Below are 22576 nucleotides of genomic sequence, written 5' to 3' on the forward strand. Positions count from 1 at the left end.
TCTTTCCAGTATCTATTCATCTTCTTCTTATCATTCTTCTTCCTTTCACGGGTTGGCATTACTGCCTGTTCCGAACTTCAATGCCTCTGAAATCAACCCATCTTTTTCTAGGACGTCCGCGATCTCCCCTTCTGAATGGCTGATACAATACAGCCTGCTTGCGAATCCAAACAGGATAAGTATTCATTCATAGACAATGCATAATAATTCATACATAGTATTTATTCATATCCATACAATTTGAGAAAAAGCATTGGGCATTCACCCAAAACTGCTACAAACAATTCAGGATACCTTAGTATAGAGGGTAGGTAAATTCACACACAATTTTGACAGAAAAATAACTTATTTATCGATTAGGAAATTGAAAATGATGGACAATAATTAAATAGTTCTCATAGTTTAATGGTATTCATGTTATTGAAAGTCACGTAATTCGTAGCAGACAAAAGGAAGAATAATTCATCATCGTTGAAGCGTTTTTGCTTGCAAAGGGCCAATCAAAAATATATAATGTGGGAAAGGAGCCCTACAGCGGATATCTTTCCATTCCGGCTCCCCGAGTCAGACTTGGTCGTTGGAGGGCACTTCTTTAATTTTGAAACCTCTTAAATACTTTCAATTTATTGGTGATGAAGAAAATATTGGTGAAAATGTTGACTGGGTTCATAGAATACTTTTTACAGGTTCCGTACAAGAATTTCCCAGTCGCACATTTTTCATGTTTCATAAGACGTATTGAGAATTTTTCAATTTATTTTCAGACCGACCAAACATAAAGCCTATGAAACTACAATAAAGCCTATGATTGATTCCAAGTTCTGGCAAGAGAAAAATCTATATTTCTAGTACTACATAGTCAATTTCCAGTTTCCATCAAATTGGTGATTGATCAAGAGTGTCAAATTCAACTGGATATGATGGCTGATTCAAGATGGCAGCCACCTGCTTCCAACGGTGTGCTGACACTTAATCGGCGCCGATATAACATTGGCGAGTCCACAGATGAAGAAAAAAGTCGGAAGGATGGTGAAAGCACTCAGGCGATTTCCGAACAGTCAATTGTGCACATAATCAGAAGCAGCGTCGGAGGCGTTCAATCCCAACCTCGTTGCCAACGTTCAAAGAACAATTCCGCCCGGCTGTTATTGAAAAAGTTATTCTGCAGCGAACACTTGTGCCTTCTTCCTGTTTCCATTCACTTACTCGATCATCTCCTCTTCCTCTTCCTTTCCTCCACCTTCATCTCATTCACAGCTCGTATCCTATCTTCTCACTCTCTCACCAAGTTCTACCATGTCCGGTCTTGAAAAATGTTACAGAATTCGTTAACGCAACTCTGCGCCAGCTTTTCATCTTGCTTACTGACTTGTATGTGTGTCTGGCTTCAAGCTGCTGTGCAACGTCAAAACGCAACACAATATGCTATGAGAAGCATATCACATTACATGTCCCAAATACTTCAATCTCCTTCTTTGTATTGTTGAGGTAGCTTCACACTGTTCAGATTAGTGATGAGAACAGGGCCGAGAAAAAGGCTTTGCTTACACTGTGAACTGAGTAGATTTAATGAACTTTTTGTGTAGCAAGGAATGTTTACAGTGTCTCTTGAATAGGATAATTGGAAGACTACAAAGGTTTCTAGTATAAAACGTTGGAAAACTCTTATAATGCAGCCCCTCTTGCAATTAACACATTCAAGAATGAGCAAAGAACACTCAGGAAATACCAATATATTTATTTCAAATACCTACTATTCACATCCAAGATCTTCAACAAGTCGAATATAAGAGTGGAAAATTGAGTATCAATTGCACTCTCGATGAAAATCAGCTTCTTCCTATGGATCCTTCTTCTATCGAAGGTTGGAAATCCTCACAGCGACTCTTACTTTAATAATTATAGCCCGAAAAAAGTTATTATAAGTTGCAACCATATCAATCTCTTAAATTATATAGCAAGGACAATCTTCTATGTCCTACACTCCTCTCCCCTCTGATCTTACCGTGTATGATAAACCTCAACAGTTCGTACTTTTCACGCTCAATACATGTCCCAAATACACTAGTCTTCTTCTTTTTTATTGTGGAGATAACTTCACACACCTTTGTCAGCAGTAAGGAAAGCTGAATATCAATAACAGTGATGTTCCCTCAACATTTTTTGAGCTCTCTGAACTGAAGAGTGAATCATGGAATTTGATAGATTGAAATATCGTGAGAATTCGATCATGGTTGATGCAAAGGTGAGAATTTTCATACACTTACTATAAATCCTAGTACCCTCACTAGAATGATAATGGCATCATATAGCCGAAACATGTTGTGAGTATACAATTTTAAAAATGGTAATTGGATTCATATTTTTATTTATTATTCAAGAGCCCTTATGGAAAAAAGACATACCAGAGAGTATTGAGATTCTGGTTATTCCTATATTCAAAATTGTTTTAACTTACAGGGTGAATATGACTATTACCAAACTGAAGAATGTTCTTCAAAATTGCCTGCAAGAGACAAACTATCATTAGTTTGGAGTAAATCGAATGTTACTGGAATGCCTAACAGTTTTCTTAGAGATGACGCAAGAGAGACCATGTTGATTTTTCAATTCTGATTTAATGCATGTTTATACAATATTTTCCATTGACTGAGAAAGCGAATTATGAATCATGAAAGAAATGAGATACTTTTGATCATGAGAAATGATAACATTACATGAGAAATTTTCATAGCAATGTACATCAATAATTCACCATTGGCGATGTAATATGCAGTAAGTTAGGTTCAGATCTCAAATCGGGACCTATTTTGCAATCTGAATGGAAAAATATATAAAATGGGAGGAATCATCAAGTTGTAGAGCCATTGGATGTGAAAAATATTCTCATTTGTGCCAACAAATTCTATGGCCAAGGTATCCCATCCATAAATTATAGATAATGTTCATTTCCTGGGACGCGAAACATCTTGTACATTATAAGAGAGATGTCCGGAGAATTATGAGAAGGAAGGAGAAAATCTTTCCGAAAATACCTCAGGCTATCGATGGAGCATCTTGAATTCTGGAGTGATAGATGCTTCCCGGAAATTACTAGTCCTGCTTCTTGCAGTGTGTGGCCTCTTCCTGTGCAAGCTCTATAAATAAACCGCAACCTCTCCATCAAACATCCATCTGCTAAAATCCCCTCTTTGCCACAAACCATCATCCTAATGGGCGTGATACAATAAAGCAAAAATCTCCTCTCACATTACATGTTTTTGGGAGTACTGATTGACCGAGCGTAGTGAGATCTACTGTTTACAGAACTGCTAGTGATGTTCTAATTCCTGGAACCATATAAATAGATTGCGTCCCCTTCAAAATGCATAACGACCATATAATATAGATATTCAGTTATTTTTGGAACCGTTTATTTTTGGAACATGCCTTTTCCTATTGAATTTGTAAGATTTCAATGTCTATATGAACCTTGTATAATGTATTAAGACTCACGCTCATAAACAGCATAACACTTTCAATTCGAGTGAAGACTATGACAATTTAGCATAGCTACTTATTTAAAATATGTTTGTACACATCTTGCTCATGAAAAGTATATGATTTAAAGACGAGAAGAATTAGTATGTCAAATTTCATTCACTAATTATTCAGAAAGAAACTCGCATAGTTGAGAAACGTACTGTGGAATGAATAACACTTTTTCATGGAGTAAAGATGTAGTGTCTTCTATAGCGAATACATTCTAAGGGATAAAAGTGAGGGATAACAAATATTCATTGGTTGAGATTTGTTTCCTCCAACAATAGAATATTCACAAAATCATCAAATTTATTTGAACGCTTCCAGCTGCATCAAAATTTCATCCAAGGAGAATGAGATATTATGATATTTCATATTTTAACAGAGTTTATAGTACCCTTTAAAATTAATAAAATATTAAAAAAACAAGAATAAAAATTGTAACTTAACTACTAATGATTTATTTTCATAACCTGACGATGGTGTGATCACCGAAACTAGTAGTTACGTTATAATTTGTATTCTTGTTTTTTAATATTTTATTAATTTTAGAGGGTACTATAATTCTATTCCATAAATACAAGGAAAGTACCCCTGAATTCATGCATATTGATATGATAATCATATGTCATAAATCAGTTGTTTGAATTATTCTAAATCATCAGAAAGTTTGTTATTTTATCTCAGTTTATTTTAGTCAATAAAAGCCATTATTCTAGCTCTTCAATGGTCTCTATTTATCACACACATCAACAGAGTTACTTTGAAAGTACTTAGAGAATAGTTTCCGAGAGGTATTTTGTGAAGATGAGATAGCAACATGTGCATAATTCAATTATTTTCTATCCTGAACTCAATGAAGAGAGTAAGTTGATTAATATGATCAATGAAAGTGTCAATGAGAAGAGACCCTTACCTTTTCAAATTTTATTCCATATGGAATGATTCATCCATCACACAGTAAAGCTGGTTCTCCTGCAAAATTGAAGAATATTGGTTGAATTATATTCCGTGAGAAAAATGTGTGATTATCTGATAATGTTTAGAAAATCAGCAAAATTGTCAATTCCATGCCAACATCAACATTGATTGGGAATAAAAATTATCACAATATTTTCTTTAAAACAACGTTGATTGGCAAAATCTTTGAATTACTCTGATAAAAAGAGAGTCTGCAAAATTTTAGGTAATTGGATGTTATAGTTAGTATACAAAATCTCATGATCTTTCAATCTTTCTAATAGAAACATTACATTATTTCAATAATGGCAGTATTTCTGTTGTCAACATTTGAAGTGACAAGAGTTAATAGTTTTATTTGACAAGAGAGTTCAAACGTTGGGAAAATCAATCCATCGATGTGAAAAATGTAATAGAGTCATGACATTCCAGCCAGCAGTTATATTGGCTTGCTGACTGAATCCACCTGTAGTGCCAATGCAGTCAGTAGTATATGGGGCGAATTCTGTGTAGCTCACGTAGGCTAATAGGCTACGACTGGTTTACATCATCACGCAACTTGAAAAACGCTGCCAAAGTCCACGCGAGATATGCCCTGACGATATCAATCAAACCCACATGCAAACTCGACCGACAATACTACAAGCTTCCAGTAATAATACTTCTAGTTCGGCGCATTAACATTGAATTATTCCAAAACTCCAAAGTTCAAATGCTGTGTACACAATGCTTGACTCGAATATTTATACAAGAATTGTTTTTATGGTCAAGTGGTCTCGAGTTGCATGAAACTGGGAATCGATGCTCCAACTCATTTACATATTTTTCAATGAACAGCAAAAAATTCAACTCCAGCTGGCAAAAAACAGCGTTATACATCGCAAACTTGTTTGAACTAATCAACGGGTTTCTTATTCAACGTGAAAAAGTACATTTACGATTAGAATCCATCATTTGAAAGCAATAGTTGAGAATCAATCAATCAATAACCTATCTATTGCATGTAATCATGACATGAACTTGAAACATTAAAAGTATAAATTTAAATGAACACCGCTAGGCATAAGTCATAACTTTGTGTACTATACTTAACAATACAAAATCGAAAAAAATACTAGAATCCGGCTTCAGTTTTCATATCAAATCATTGCTATGTTCTCAAGAGTATACAGAAACAGAATGCAACATTGATTCGATGATTCAAATTATGTATGCCTATCCTGAAAAGATAGTGAATAATTGTCAGATCATTTGATGTTGTTATTTGAGAAATGTACTTTTGATCACAGAAAATATGCCAATTTTAGGCTTATAGTGTGAATTACAATGGATGAAATTAAATAAGACAGGAATCGTTCACTAGCTAATGACCAGTCGATTTTTTAATGACCAGTTGATAAAGCCATCAAGGAAATCATGAAATCAATGGATTATTTGAGAGTAAATAAGACATAGTTACGGCTTAATATCACTTCAATTTTATGGGCTACTTTATTCAAATTAATAAAAAAATATATAACAACTTGTAGTTCTTTTATTAAAAACTGTAATAACTCAAGTTTTAAAACTAAAATATTTTAAAGTTTTGATAAAGGATACCACAAGTTGTTATATTGTTTTTATTAATAGATACGACTTGTATTAACGTCGCATGAGAGTAATCAGCTTTCATTAGAGAAGATGACCAAATAACCGTACTTATACGAGAATAATTCACTGTCAATATTCTATTACATTAGTATTGGTATTTCTCAAACAATATTCATGACTTAGCAGTGTAGAGTATACGATATCGGAGTTCTCCTTTTCAGAAGATATATCCGAAAGTCTTGACAGGCATGAATGTAGAAGGTTGAAAAGATCAGGAATAGAAGTGAGAAAATCAATTTCAATATCTCAACCTTGTGTTGAAATAATAATAGGATCGAAAAGTTGAAAGACCGCTGATTGATGGCGATGAGCGAATAAATGAATACATCAGGGTTCATTGAGTTACGAATGGGAGCTAATCGAAGAGGAGGAAGAGAATGAGAAAGGTGGGAGGAAGATAGTGAGTGAGAGAAAGTGTGAGTAGCCGAGGAATAATTGAAAACCCTACCGATGGTTTGGACAGGCAGCGCTCGTAAACCGTGGAGTGTGTGGATCCGGAAAGATCGCATGACTAGTGAGTTGCGCAAATCCTCCTCAGCTGATAGTGCTCTGATCGTGTTAGTTATCCAACTTGTTTGTTAGACAGAGAGAAAAGTGACAAGGGTAGACATGGAGGAGAAGGAGAGAGTGATAGAGAGTACTTAAAGGATAGAAGATATCAAGAGAGAGACAATAAACATTGAAGAGACGAGAGATAATTTGGAAAACATCGAAAATTTGGTCATAGAGAAAGACAGAGAGTGAAAGGATAGGAGCTCGTAGTTTGAACAATAATGAGAAATATGAACTGAGTTATGAGAAGAAACTGGAAAGAGGGTACGGAAAAAAGAAAGATAGTAGATGCGACGAGTGATGAAGGAGCAATAATAGAAAGTTTAATATTTGAGAAATATCAAAGAAAAAAACACTAGCTTAACAATGAAGAGCATGGAAAACAAAATGATTGAGTAGAATAATCATGAAATAAAAACGATTGATAATGAGGTGATGAAAAAGAGTTTTCAGGAATAACAGAAGACCTGAGAAAGACTGAAAATGGCAGAAGGATGAAAAGTATGGAAGGTAGAGGGGGAAACTTGAGAAAGAATGAATAAAAATAGGAGAGAAAGAGAAGTAGTGGACAAGGTAGAGAGGGAAAGTTAAGAAAGAATGAATAAAAATAGGAGAAAAAAAGCAGTAATGGACAAGGTAGAGGGGGAAACTTAAGAAATAATGGATGAAAAAGAGAAGTAATGGACAAGGTAGAGGGGGAAACTCAAGAAAGAATGAATGAAAATAGGAGAGAAAGAGCAGTAATGGACAAGGTAGAGGGGGAAACTTAAGAAAGAATGAATGAAAATAGGAGAGAAAGATAAGTAATGGACAAGGTAGAGGGGAAAACTTAAGAAATAATGAATGAAAATAGGAGAGAAAGAGAAGTAATGGACAAGGTAGAGGGGGAAACTTAAGAAAGAATGAACAAAAATAGTAGAAAAAGAGCAGTAATGGACAAGGTAGAGGGGGAAACTTAAGAAAGAATGGATGAAAATAGGAGAGAAAGAGAAGTAATGGACTAGGTAGAGGGGGAAACTTGAGAAAGAATGAATAAAAATAGGAGAAAAAGAGAATTAATGGACATAGAAGAGAGAGTATGATCAGAGAAGACAATATGGAAAGAGACCGATTGAAAGATGTGGAAGAGAATGGAATATGAGATATAGGCTGAGGAGAAATACCACTCCTAGTGAAGAATGTGTAACGAAGAACGAAAGAGAGAACCATGTACTTATTATCCACCGATACATTGATAGAGAAGAACAGTAGAACATAAAGGAAACAATAAGATATCATTGCGAGAGAACTGAAGGGTCGAAGAAATAGAAATAGGTGAGTGTGTTCTTACCGAGAAGGTACGAGTGAATAGAACACTGCATCTAGATATCAAGGCATTCCAAATCTTGTAAGAACATGAATAAGACATTGCACGAGTAAGAAAGTCATAGGGAATACTCTGTGAGATCAGATAGAGGGTAAAGAATGGTTGGATAGTAGTATATAATATATGTTTGATTAGAGGAGCGGGAGTGAGACAGTATATGAGAGAACCTAAAGAAGGAGAGAGACAGGATAGAGGTGAGCACTGAACTGGAGAAGTTCAGCCTGCGTTCTTACATTCCAAACTGCAATCCTCTCTCAATTCCTCAACGATTCAAATTATCCTTCTCCCTTCTCGCGTATCTTCTCTCTCTCTCGTCCCTACTATCAGAAGAGAATATCAAGAGAAACAAACTAGACAGTTGTTGCGTGTCTGGCTGTCAGTGAACTCCCCCTTCCCACTCCGGCAACAACAAAACCTCGCCTGTTATCCACAAGAACAATCCCCTTCCCCTGTATAATTGACACCAATCTGTTCAAATACTGGATGTTCGTAGACTAGAATCAACTTGGAAGCCTCCCTCACTCCACCTCAAGCCGACACAACTCATACAACTGATGGTAACGATGATGATGATGATTTGGTTTATCCTTATGCAAACCCCTGACAGACGAAACGAGCGGCCTGGAAGGCTTGAGTTCGACCTCGACCTTCTAGACAATTTGCAGACTCGTGCCTGAAACAACTAGAGCCCTAAATCTGACCGCCAGTAAGCCGATCTGACCGATTCACATTCACTCGCTGTTGGAACTATCCTCACCCCACTACCCTCCCCTCCTTGTTAGCAAAGTCGGCATGTGATTTCCGATACCCCTCCCCCCACTCTATTTACAACCCCTCATCATTCTCTCTTCTTCCTCCTCCACTCTTCCTGTTTCCACCAACATGATCCCACGCCAATAAACTGCAAAGCACATTCCTGCTGCAATACAAAGCCTGTCTTCGACTTTTCCGCCCCGCCGGAGCTCTCGTCCAGTAATAACCGAAATAGAATGGTCGAGTTATGGAAGCGTGTCAAGCCTGTGGAGTTTACAATTTTAGGGTTACTTCACTCTGTCCATTGCAGAGGTAATAGGACCTGAAACAGAATAACTGGTGGTGTTTTATATAGGAGTGCCTCGAGCAAACAAGTTGAAGATGTTTAATGTCGACAAGATGGATAATTTATCTGAGTTATCAAGTTTCTGTTTCGAAATAGTATAATTCGCACCTAGAGCAGAAAATCAGATTTTTCCGGCTCGAAATCGGTTTTCAAGCCGTAGGCCGAGGACTAGAAAAGATTGAGAGCCGGAAAAACATTTTTGCCTGTGGTGCGAACGATATTTTTCGCCACAAGATATTGCTGACAAAATGAATAAAGAATACAAAATAAAGAATACTCGTTAAGTTATCGTACCTATCTCTTGATTTTAGTGTAGAAGATTTGCAGTCAGGATTTCAGATTCTTTTAAAATTTCACTTGGAATATCACGAGCGTCGTCATCTTCAAGCATTTTTGAAAATTCAAAATGCGCTGATCAACAATAAATAATTTAATAAAAATGGTTGCGAAGCGAATGCTGAATTAGTTTGATTCGAAACTCGAACTGAAATAATTGCAACTTCAGATGAAGAATGTTGACACTCGCCCAATCTGGCAGATGACTTATTAACTACGGACTTCCATGTTAGCAGCTAGAAAGAGTATGTTTTCCGGTCTAGGCCGGAAAGAAACCCTTTTCTGACGTCAGACGAGAGTCGTTTGCAAACAAGGTCTCTCAGATCTACGTAGGGACTGGAAAACAGCTGCTTTCTGTGCAGTGTGGCGAAAAAGTTTATAATATCTACCTGTACATTACTTATACGGTATTCCCAATATACAGTATTCTGGCAAAGAGAATATTTTTTATCTTCATTCTCTATTTTTGCAAGGTCATTTGCATGCAGTGTTTTATTTCGTACAATGGATTTTTCATTTCTATGATTATGTATGTATATTTCAATTATTATTGGAAATATTTTCTACTGATTCTGTATTTTGTATATTGGCGAAATAAAGTTATTTTTTTCTTTCTTTACTAGCTTCACACGAATCCAAATCCAACCGCATTCACTCATTAGCCTGCATATTTATAGTTATTTATTTTGAAAACATTAGTGTATATAGGAAATAAGAAGAGTTGAGAACAAGTGAGGTCACGATAAATCACAATCACAACTGTTGTTGTGAATAAATCACGAATCACAATCAACTGTTCATTTCTATCCATCACATTTTAACTATGATAGTGATTTTGGTTCATGATTTCAATTGAGATTGGGATAGCACATAATTGAGAAAGAGAAAATTGAGTTATTTTTCCCAAGTAGGATCTATTCTACATAATTCATTCAACCTTGAGCTATGCTAGTTTTTTCTATATCATGAATTCAATTGAGATTGAGATAGGACATGATTCGGAGGAGATTATTTTTCATCTCTTTTTCCATGTAGGATCTATTCTATGTGAGTCTCAATATTTTTTTAATGGGCTATCACAAAAAGCTGTCAGGTTGTATATGGTGGAACATGTACGTTTATCGTGGTGGTATGCAGATACCGTTTCACTTTCCAGGTACTATCAGTTGAATTCAAATTCAAGTAAATCTTAATTGTGTTATGGACTTGAAAAATCAAAATTAGAAGTGGAAATTGTTTTACTGTGGAACATTCTCTCATCACTCTTTTCTCTGTTCCAAAAGTTACGACCAAAGTAATTCCTTCCATTCGCGGAGAGAGGACGAGCTGACGCAATAATGAAGGAAAAGAATGCAAATATGATTTTCCGCCTGAACGTTCTTTTGAACCACAAATGGATTAGAGATCTCAGTTTCTAAATGTCGGTCGAGAAAAGTTCCAACAGATTAAAGTAGAGTGAGAAGAGGAAGAGAGAGCAGAGTAGAGGAAGCGTCCCTCTTCTGTGGTCCCCTAGATAATATAGATTTGTCTCTCGTAACTTAGCACGTGATTCGAAGTCAAGTCTTCAAATTAACCACAGCCAATTGGAAATCAACCGCTTTAATGAGTTCGAGTAAATTTGTGCGGCCTTTCGGATTCCTCGTTACTCTTATAAGAGAATGAGAGACAGAATTTCCTTTCGACTTGATTCGATTTTTCTATTCGAAAGGACAGTTTATCCACCAATTGAAGTTGATCCAATCAATTTAATATCATCTCTATTCTATCATATATCACATATTTATAAAGAAATGAGTTCTAGAAGAGAGCTTGACATTGAATTTCCAGTTGTCAGATTTAGTGCTACACGCTTGATCATTCAATACTTGGATTCAGTTGTAGACGAGGAAAGAGGTATTGCCATACATTTGTTGCGGAAACGCAGTTGTAAGGCTTCCTTATCCGCATTCTAGAAACATCAGCAATGAAAAATCATGTAACAAACTAGGCTGAATGTGATTTTATCATCGGCTTGACCTTCAACTTGACATAAAACAACTTATCTTTCAAAGTTTCCTCTTGTGGTAGTGAAAGCAATAGTTATATCGTAATTTGATAAAAAATGCAAGATTCTGAATATGTGATGACATAAATCAATCAGCTACATGAATATTTCAAGAGAGATTCATTTCTTTGCTATGGAATCATGAACGAAGATGATATAATTATACAAATGCGTTCTATTTCATTTGGTCTGTTTCTAATCTAGTTTTTCTTATGTCTATGAAATTATCTGTAAATAACAACAAATTCCACTTCCGGAGCTATTCGAAGTTAGTCATCAAATTCGAAATATATTTTCTAACATATAAGAGGAGTTCAATCTTCCAATCAATGTATTGTTTTTTTATTGTTCATTATTATTTGATGACATCCGAAGGTACCGATATTATTGATCAGAATTCTTACATGAGATACTTGGAACTGTATGAATATACAGTATATTGGAACAATACTCTTGTGAACTAGATAAAATATAATTATATTATTTTCCCAGTTTCTAAGTGAACTATGCATTCAATTAATTTTCATTTCTAATATGGTCATTCTGAATTCAAAATTCTCTGTGTTACTAGTTGTGAACTACAAATTAATGTGTTTTATGAAAAGTAAAAACATAATCCTTTTTAGGGCTGTCCTGTCATCAAGTCCACCCAAATACGGCAGAGGAACGTGTTCACCTTTTTTTCTCTCCCAATCATCACAAATAAAATAACTTTGTGGTAATAATGAATAAAAGAATGTCTGCAGAACACGGAAATGACGACAATTTTTTCATCCAAATCCATTACACATTTTTTTTTTCAATTTTATGACCACATAGGATCACTGTAGTCTCTGGTTAGTCCTCTTTCTTCGTTTATTCGCTTCAATTCTCTTCCTTCCTTCCCAGTACCTTTTCATTCTGTCAGATCTTTCTTTTCTCAATTCATCTGAACAAACCTGTTGCCTTCTCCTTATTGTTTTTATAGATAAGATCCTCTTTCTGTCCGTGATGGTTTCCCTATAGATTTTTGTGCGATTTTTGACATCGTAAATAGTTAAATTTAGTTCCGATATGTCTTTTTTTATTTCCACAAGCCAAGGAATTGTGGCTCTGTCTGTTTTCGCACTCATGTAATTTTTCCATTACACATTAATATAGAAAATCAACATACTTTTGAAATGATTTTCATGCTTCAAATGCATTGCTCTTTATTGTGATGGGAAACAAACTCTGATGTTGATGACGCCGATTTTGATGATGGAAGGATTGATTGCGTATTTTTAAGCCGATTATGAGAAGTAATGAAGGGCAAAAAAGCGGCGCCGAAACGATCGGCTTTTCCGAGAAGGTAAATGAGGTACACGGGGCTTTTTTCGCCGGCGGGCAGAATGAAATAATGCGTTATGATGAACGAAGAGAATGGTTGATCACTTGACAGGTGAACGCTGGTCAGGGGGTGTGCTAGTTATTCTTCTCTCTTCACAATATTGTCGGACATTTGCGGACAGGCCATTGGTCTTTCATTTCGCATGCGACAATTTATGCTCCAGCTGCCGCGCGACATGTGTGCGTCAAATTTATCGTTCATTTGTCCGCACCGCAGATGTATGCAGTATGCACTGATGCGCAGACAGACCGCTGATCGGGTTACTCAACACAATCCATACGCAATGAGTGACAATCGACGAATCGAGATGAATGCATTTCTCCAAATGGAGTACCAACGTTTGCCTATCACACAAACGCCGTCAACTCTCATGGAGTTTTCCATTGTCATTCATCATTGTTATTGCAATCAGCCCAGACCAATTATAAATCACAAATTTATATTGTTATGCAGAATATATAAATCCAATCTATTTAAACGAATAGTGAGACTGCGAAAATCAAACAGAAATGTAGTATGATATATTGTATGACTAAAAATACCATTATATAGAATGTGAGAATTATAATAGAATAGCAAATGGGTAATCAAATGGTGAAAGGAATAAGTTTCATCAATCGATGTGTTTTTAAATCAGACACTCAATAACTGGCAATCTAGTATCTTAATGATTGACGATTTGTATTCAAATGCTCATAGTATTTGATGCTGATAGATATGTATAGAGCTGGAGGGGCTTGAGTGTTATATGAAATATAGAACAGTTTCCATCTGTTGTTCAGTGTAGTAAGTCATCAATATATTGATACCATTATTTATATCAATCATTCTAATTTGTATCCTTTCCATGGGCTCTCCATCAGACACTCAATATCTGGCAATCTACTATTTAGATAATTGACGATTCATAATCAAATTTTTAGTTGTATTTGATGCTGAAAGATATGTGAAGAGCTGGTGAGGGGATTGGAAGTTATACATATGAGAACAGTTTTCATCTCTTGTTCAGTGTAGTAAGTCATTAAGACGTTGATACTATCACCCATATTCATTCTAATTTCTATTTTATTCATGAGAAACGACCGAATGAATACAAGCTCAATACATTACATTCAATATCTGATAAGTGTTTGTAGAGGAATGTGTACCAATACTATGTTCTATAACTCAACTATACCTTCTGAATGAAATTTGAATAAAATATTATGGGTATTCATTCGTCCCAGAATTTTGGCTTCATTTGAATTCGTAATCATTGAAGTGCAGAGTCCCCACCTACACACTAAGATGAAGTTAAGCTCCACTTACACATCCAAAGTGCAATGGGCTAGTCCTTTTCTATCTAGGACAATATCTGGGTCAGTTGAAATTGAAAATTCTCTGAGATATTCTCAACTCCATTGACACTCAAAAGACAATCAGTAGTGCTTATCCTTACTCATATCACATTCCATACATAGGAATATATTTCATACATATCGCTTCTCCAGGAACAATGTTCAATTTCATAATCCAGTGACAGCCAGAAACTAATGACATATACTTTTAGTGACAAGCCATATAAATATAGACATGCTACTCACAGTGAGTGACTTCAAGTCAGCAGCACATTTTGAAACGAATTTTGTTCTGTGGAGATATTGAAAACTTTTCCATATGAACCTTTGTTTCGCTAGAATTTTTATTATGTTAATCTCAATATTCCTGATAAATGGATACTCGTATAGTGTTGCTGTTGGATTCAAATAACTTGACATCTAGGGTCATATGTTACTGTAGCCTGACTGTAGCTAGTATATGGTGTATTATTGGTAACTATTCTATACTAGCTGGCCCGGCGAACTTCGTACCGCCAAATATTTGATGCATCTCATTACAAACTTTAGCTGGATGCACACCTCAAAATCTATAACCCATAGGCCTACTAACAATCCTCAAATTCAGACCATCCTATTATGTTTTATTGACCAAATAATCAGTTCAGCATACTCTTCCATGTGCGTGTACGATAAAATCATCACTGACAAATTAATTGATCACGCATATTTCTGCATAAATCACATGTGCTCCCCCGTTCACTCCTTCCATTTACTCAAAACATGCAGGGAATTTAAAACTCTTATAAAAATCAAATGCATGACCTTGGAAAATAACTAGGAAATTAATGCTTCGCGAATCTTTAAATAATTGGTGAGTGACGATGAACCCTGATGTCGGAATTATAATTGGAGAATCGAGGGTTTCGATAGAAATCAATGGTACAAAATTGATTACTCTTTTCAGTAACTACTTCAAATACCAACTTTTATTAAAAACTTGCAGGTAACTCGAATTAAAAATAGGCCTATTACCATTCTCGGTGGAGTATTGAAAAAGATCGATTAATAATAAGTCTGAATAAGTAACTGAATATTATTTGACTAATAACTAAAATATGTGATAACTGTAACTAATATGAATGTTACTGAATGAGTAACTGATATTTGAATAAGTAACTGGCTTCGGGGGATTTTCATTTATATAGATAATTATCCAACTCCAGAATAAATTATTTACTAAAAATCAATTAATTCTAAATACCGAAGACCGCACAATTATTCGAAGCAAAGAAATGTATTTAACCTGAGGCCGCACTGCTGGATGGTTACACACAGAACAGTCATTTTGTTTTTAGTCGGGGGGTTTAGAATAAAATACATGAGCGGTTATGGAGCAGCACACACTCTTGTCTACAATTTATCGACGGCTGTTGGATGACGCAATTAATATAACAGCTGATTTATATTTCTTGTGTGGCCAGCTCACAAATCTTCCCTCATAAGGATTACATGTAAACTTTGAAGGACCGTAGGAAAGAGTCCTGAAGTAGGATTATAAATTTGATAGGCCATAAACCTGGTCCTGAACATAACGAACACAACTAAAAAAAAAAATCATAAAATTTGGTGTACACATAAAAAAGTTATTGAACGTCAAAATTTGACTCTCCATTTTTATTTATATAGATCTTTCTTTCACATAATTTTCTTACATCTAGATTCTTTAATATATTTCTGTTCTATTAAGATCTTTGATCTACCATTAATAATAAAATCACTTTCTCATGACTGTTCCCGAACATTCATGCAAGCTCCATGATCAAGCAGTATTCCAATATTCATCCCTACATCATCCAATATTCATCCGACTTTCATCCTCACCTCCATTAACTACTGAGCTTCCATCTACTGAAGTCAATGGTAATCTACTCGTCTAATGTTATCTAATCTTCCGTACCTCATTCTAAAAGTTCATAGTTCCACTCAATATACCACTCAATTCATCTCTGAAATTTTTGAGTTATTTGTGTGATACGAATTTCCAATAAACTTTCAACCAAAAGTGGAACTTCAACATTTATCTATTCAATGGAACTACATTCATGAATAGGCCAGACGAATAGTCCTTTGGAGTAGTTTCAGATTCCAAGTGATATTTTGATGTTGGAGAACAATGCAGATTATGATTGATGAATCAATAGAGGTGATCTATTATTCATGATGGGTATAGCGACGTCTAGCGGAGCGACAAGATTTTAGGGTCACTTACCGATTATGGACTAATAGATTACTGAGCCAGACATATCGGAGTGATCAGTTCAATTGAATAATTCATCATCATTATCAATATGCTTGCTGTTTGATTCTGTCCTTCACCCACTCTTACTCTGTCTCTCTCACTCGCACACACTCCTGAATTACTGTACATGAAGCAGATCGATGATGATATAGGACTAGCGAGACTTAATTTACAAATGAACAAGCCCTGATCCCAGCGTCAGTGAAGCAGTGAAGCTAGAGTCAAGTGCACTACAAGTGTAGACTCGAGATGAGAACTGATTTGTAAATTCAATCTGCTAGTGTTTGCTTTCGATCAGTAGTGTTGTTATTGAAAGTACTAGAAGCCGTATAGTATAGTGTTGTTGTTGTTATTATCATGTACGAGGAGCAGGATTCAATCATTCTACAACACCTGACCTCTATGTTAGTTAAGTCAAAGTCAAGTGAACTATGTTTTTTCAACTGTTTTGTCTCCAACTGATGTTTTGTCATCAGGGTTTCTATTAGCAGTCGAGAGTGGAAATTAGCAGAGAATAAAATTGAATTGAATTGATTTGTTTTTTCAGATTGATTTCAACAATGATGCAGGTTTGATGCCTAGTGAGATCGGACTCCCCGATAATGAGGAAATACTATTTGGAATCATCAATAGGATACTTCAATAATGCTTGAGAGAATCTAGAATGACCGAGATAATGGAATAGTCGGAAAAGGTAGATTAACACATTTTTTCGGTCGTAAGTGAGGTTTAATACAGTTATATTGGGTGAGTATGATGTAAATCACATTATAAAACAATCGAAATATTTTAGGACTATGTTTGAAACGATTTAGCCTCAAGTCAGATAGTTGAGATCCTTAGAGAGCAATATTTCACTTGTTCAGAGTTCGTAATTTAGAAGGTTGTAGAGTATCTAATCATTTGAGCATTGTGAACAAGTAATTGTTTCGAGAATCCAATTTTTATATTGAATTACTTTAACTAACTATTATTCCAATTTTTCATTATTCAGGATTGAGAACAAATTTAGGTTGAGAAATAGTTTCGAGATGATATTTATAAATGATTACATTGTTGTTCATCATATAATACTCGTAGCGATATCAACATCATTGGAATTCACACTGAAAGGGGAGAAATGGGCTTGAAATGGGGTAGTTTAATTTTTTGGAAAGAAATATTTTCCTTCCCTATGATAATTACCAGTAGGTTGGGCAAGCAAAGTGTGAAATAGCATAGTCGAATTCAAAAGCATCTTCTGCTGTCTATTTCTATAGTAAAAGTAAAGGTAGTATTGTGATGAACGTCCTTTTTTAATTGAAAATTAACCAATTATCAATATACGGATGAGCCCAATATTACGGTAAGAGTAACTGTCATGAGTTCTCCAATAGTCCTCCAAGGAAGATAATAGTAATGATCATAATCCTTATGTATATATTATTATTATCATTTTATTATTATATTTTGTTGTGTGAAGCCACAATTCTGAGCGGTGCTAAAGTGGCATACAACATGTCATTTTTAGAATGGAGTCACATGAATGCTCTAAAACACTCCTTAATGGTATAAGGACAAGCCTCTACCAGTGTCCTAATTATCTTTGAAACAAATAACTTATAGCTGCTACACAGCCTTATATCCTCGGGAATGCAATTAAAACACTTGAGTCCTGAATAATACGGTCCCTTTTCGAGAAGAGTCAGTCTATGGATAGGGAACTGGAATAATCCTGTATTTTCACCTCGTGTTTCATAAGTATGACAAATTCGGTATATCGCTGGACTCATAGAGGATATTATCTTCAATTTCATGCATTATTTCATTATTTTACGCATCTTCCTATGATTGTTGCAGCCGTAATATTGGTGAGTGAAATATCTTCAGTTTAACAATAGATCAATTGACTGGGGAATAACCTATATGAGGTTATCCTCGAGTACTGTCAATTCTCATAGAAATTGCTAAATTGGTCAAAGTTCCATAATATTATCAATGGAATATTCATTGATTGTCAGAGAATAGAAAATTCGCACAATATTTCTCTTCACTCGAAAAGTGTTTGACTGACAAAAAATAAGAGAAGCTATTGTCATTGAGGCGATACAAAACAAACGAGCAGAGGGTGTTTCCTCGACAGTCGATAACGATACAACCGATCTCTCTCCTTAGCCGAATTCACGCGCGAATAATCGCGTCTCTCTCACACTGCGCTCTCACTTTGTCTCGCTGCCTTGTCAAGTAATTAAAGCAGTGTACCTCAGTGTCATCCCGCTGCTCCACTAACGATGGTAATATGACACTGTCGTGGAAAAGTGTGATCAAAGCATGGAATAACGAGACCGGTATCAGTTCCCTTCCGCCTCGTTCACAGCTTTTCTGCATTTTTCCAATGAGCACCGTCGACTCTCTCACTCTCTCACCGATTTTTCCGACGACTGTCTCGCTCTCTAAGCGTTCATCGGCCGCCGCTTCTTTGTAGTTCAACTCTCATAATTAAAAATGGTTCCGATTTTGTTTTTCCACGTCCGCAATAATCAGTATGGTAGCACACGGAGGGGATCCTGTTCACCAATTAGACAGCAGTGTGACTGATATCACTGCACTATTCTACGAAACTTCTGTCCCTTTTTCTGTGAAAAATGATTGAGTTTATCTGATAAAGAGGCCAGCCTAGTCGAATAGACCAATCCATCAGTCCAATCAAAATTCTAGACATTGTCCATTGAGTTCTGTTCCTCCAACTGAGTATTATCATAGAGAAACAATAGCGTAAGTAGATATGTCATGGTATAGGGAGATTATGTCGTAACTTTTACTGTTATCTCAAGTCGATTACTGTTGATTATTTTCAATTTTTACTGTTTTGGCCGGGTGGAGTGTATGAACGGCACAATATGAGAGACTACCAGTGTCACACAGCTTCAAGGGAAAGAACTACATGGACTACCGGCTTGAGATAACAGTAAAAGTTACGACATAAACTCCCTATACCATGAGATATCTACTTACGCTATTGTTTCTCTATGGTATTATTCATCCATTGTCCTATACAATGCCATTTCTCAAATGCTAGCATGGGAATAACTTTTGCTTTAGTATTGTGACATCTATACTGATAGAAATGTTACTACTCCATACAATTGCAGCTTCTCTGTAGCCTACTATATAAGAATTCTTGATATTAAAGATTTCTTTCAAACTTCAGAATATGAGAAAATTTAAATTCTTAATAAATAACAATAGATTTATTTGTTTATTTATTTACAATGCAAATGACACTAATGTAATAACATTGGTAGATAAAATAATAAGTTAGTCCTGGTGTTATTTTTCTTCCAAATTTATAGGTGACAAATTCCAAGATAAGGTTAGAATTTCACGTGTACAATTTTTAAAAGATTTTAGTCCAAAAAACTATAATTTTTGGATTTATAAATTGATTAGAAATATTTCACTCAATCACCACTTGTAACGAATAATATTGACTTATTCAAGAAAATTTCTAACCATTGAAGAAACACAAACTTGTAAAAACTGATTACTGATTACTTGAAAACTAAGATTTTTCTTATTTCTGCCACAGACATGCCTTGCCTTGAATAATCATGATGAGATTTATATTCCCAATTACAGTCATATCGATTAGAATTGAATACTCTCAATATTTCAGTTAACTCTGAACACTCCCTTCTACCTTGGAATCTAGTTTTCTTCACAACAATACTGTAGTAATAATCGAGTTGCAAATTCCAACGTTATGGAATTACATTCTTACTCACTTTGATTTCAACATTCTGTACATTATAACTCCAAATACTTGTTTTGAGGTGAAGATTGAGAATACATCTCTACATCTCTATCATCTCAGAAGTAGAGATGGATTGACAGAGCTAAAATAGGTCTCATGGTTATAATTGGACCGATTGAAAACTTGGGATACAAAAATAAACTTCAATACAATAATGTGAACTATACAGTGAGTATTACAATAATTGTAATGGGAATACAAAACATATACACAAATAGGAATTCTATCCTGAATTTGAACGTTCGATATGCTCAAATCAGATTGAATTAGAGTAGGCTACAATCCTCAAAACCTATAGAACAATCAGGTGATTGATTCAGTTATTCTCAAATTAGCAGCAGGCTTCTAAAATACTGTGACCGAAGTCCCACAAATTCTCGTATCGTGGTGGTCGTGTAACTGTCACGAACCTCTCTAGAACCTGGTAGGTTTGAGCCTACAATAGATTTCTCAGTCATCTGATTGGGTGTGACTGAAATACCCATGTTAGTCCACAGTGATGAATATTTGTAATGTGGCTGGCTGGCTGAGATATCCCACAACCTCCGTAAACACGGAGGTAGTGGATATCCACACAATGCTCAGTGTTGACAAAATAAGGTCTGTGGAGAATTTGAATACTATAATACTAGATTTTTAGCCGAATTATAGAGAGAGTGTATCCAATTTTGAGGATCACACTAGAATTACTCACGCACGAGAAGCCTCGCAGTATTTCGAACGCCAACTCAATCAGTCAATCGGAGAGCTTCATCCCTTGTCGAATCGTCTGAAAAAACGCCTCGAACGTGAAAAATGCTTCGTATGGCTTGACCCTCATTTTTTTCTGTACTAGTGAATAGTATTCATGATGAGAGTAGGTGTTAAAGTATGGAATTAAATACAATATCGTTATGATTTTTAGTCATATATTTCGTCTACGCTGTCTTTTTTCGCAATAATGAATGAATGGACAGGGATTTTTGATGTTCCCTATTTGAATGAGGTAGATGAATATTACTCGAATATACTAAGGAAAGGGTTTTGAAACAGAGAGTGGGCCAAGCCATAATAAAGAGAGCAAAGAGTCTCGTTCTCTCAGTCGTCCATTTTTGAAGATTATATCCGCCAGAAAAGCTTTTTTCAGTAGGAGCTGATTAAGTTTAACGTTTGTTGGAGGAAGGGAGAGTCTTGCCTTGCGCTGGCTGCTGAGAAAATGCAGAGTATACAAGCACCCAGCCGCAAGCCACACTTCTCTCCATTATTAAAGTCAAGAAGCATTTTCGTATTATGTTTTCTTTCAATAAATCTCCATTGAAAATTAAATTATACATTATGCTTTGCAGAGCCGTCGGCTAAAACGTGCTATGGCTCTGTTTACAAAGCGCGAAACCCAGAGATGAGATTGCAGCAGTGCGGGAGAAGCTCATCAGATGGCTTGCTCAACCCCGCACAAAATTCTTACTCTGATAAAAACTTTGTTGCCATCTCTATCCGGAAAGATTTTCTCGGAAATTTCTCTAATCAACAAGTTTAATCAGACTTATACTAGGAACGAGAGTCTCTCAATTATCATCAAGACTGCGAAAAACTTCTTAGGTGAGGATGAACTGAATATACTCGAGCTGCTAATCAAAAAATGGTACTTACTGTTTGAATAACTGAGTGGCAATTCAAGAATATTCTTAGTGTTCAATATAATTATTGTAGCCTCTTGGAACCCAAGCTTCATGATGGTTATTCATTAGGCTGGGCCTATTGATATATAGGCCTATATTAGAACTTTGTTAGGTGAGAATGAACTGAATACTATAATAAAGCTGCTAATCAAGAAATGCTACTTACGAAACGCTGTTTGGATAACTGAAAGGTAATACAAAATTCTCCAGGTATTCATTGTAATAATATTGTAGTCCTTCCAAACCCGAGCTCTGTTGTAATTATTATTAAGTAGGTTGGGCCTATTGAAATATAGCCTCAAACTGATTTGGAAGTTAGAGCTGACACCAGTCGATCATTCACCCAATTAAATGGCACGCTACACATATATATTATGCTAAGAGTAAGATGTAACATTCAGATTCTCACCATCTAGATAGAAAGAAGTGATATAAATGGAAATATTTTTATTGAAGTATTAAAATGTATCTATGTTTTATCCGATGTAGCCGATGGTTTTTAGTGAAACTCGTTTACCCAAACTTTTTAACAACCGTTTTATTTACAGACGAGGCACACTCTACAAGAACAGCTATCGTTAACGTCCACAACCAACATATTTGGGCAGC

At 35.6% G+C, this 22576-nt stretch overlaps 1 protein-coding gene across 1 annotated transcript in view; it reads right to left on the reverse strand.

Annotated features, from left to right (window-relative positions):
• Positions 1-22576, reverse strand: part of LOC111046679 (chaoptin) — a 278433-nt gene that overhangs the window by 240142 nt on the left and 15715 nt on the right. The window contains exon 2 of the mRNA XM_039421831.1: positions 4439-4497. The gene's annotated coding sequence lies outside the window, so the exon portion shown is untranslated. The remainder of the gene's footprint in view (positions 1-4438; positions 4498-22576) is intronic.

The sequence above is a fragment of the Nilaparvata lugens genome, chromosome 2 (assembly GCF_014356525.2).
Source record: "Nilaparvata lugens isolate BPH chromosome 2, ASM1435652v1, whole genome shotgun sequence".
Classification (NCBI taxonomy): domain Eukaryota; kingdom Metazoa; phylum Arthropoda; class Insecta; order Hemiptera; family Delphacidae; genus Nilaparvata; species Nilaparvata lugens.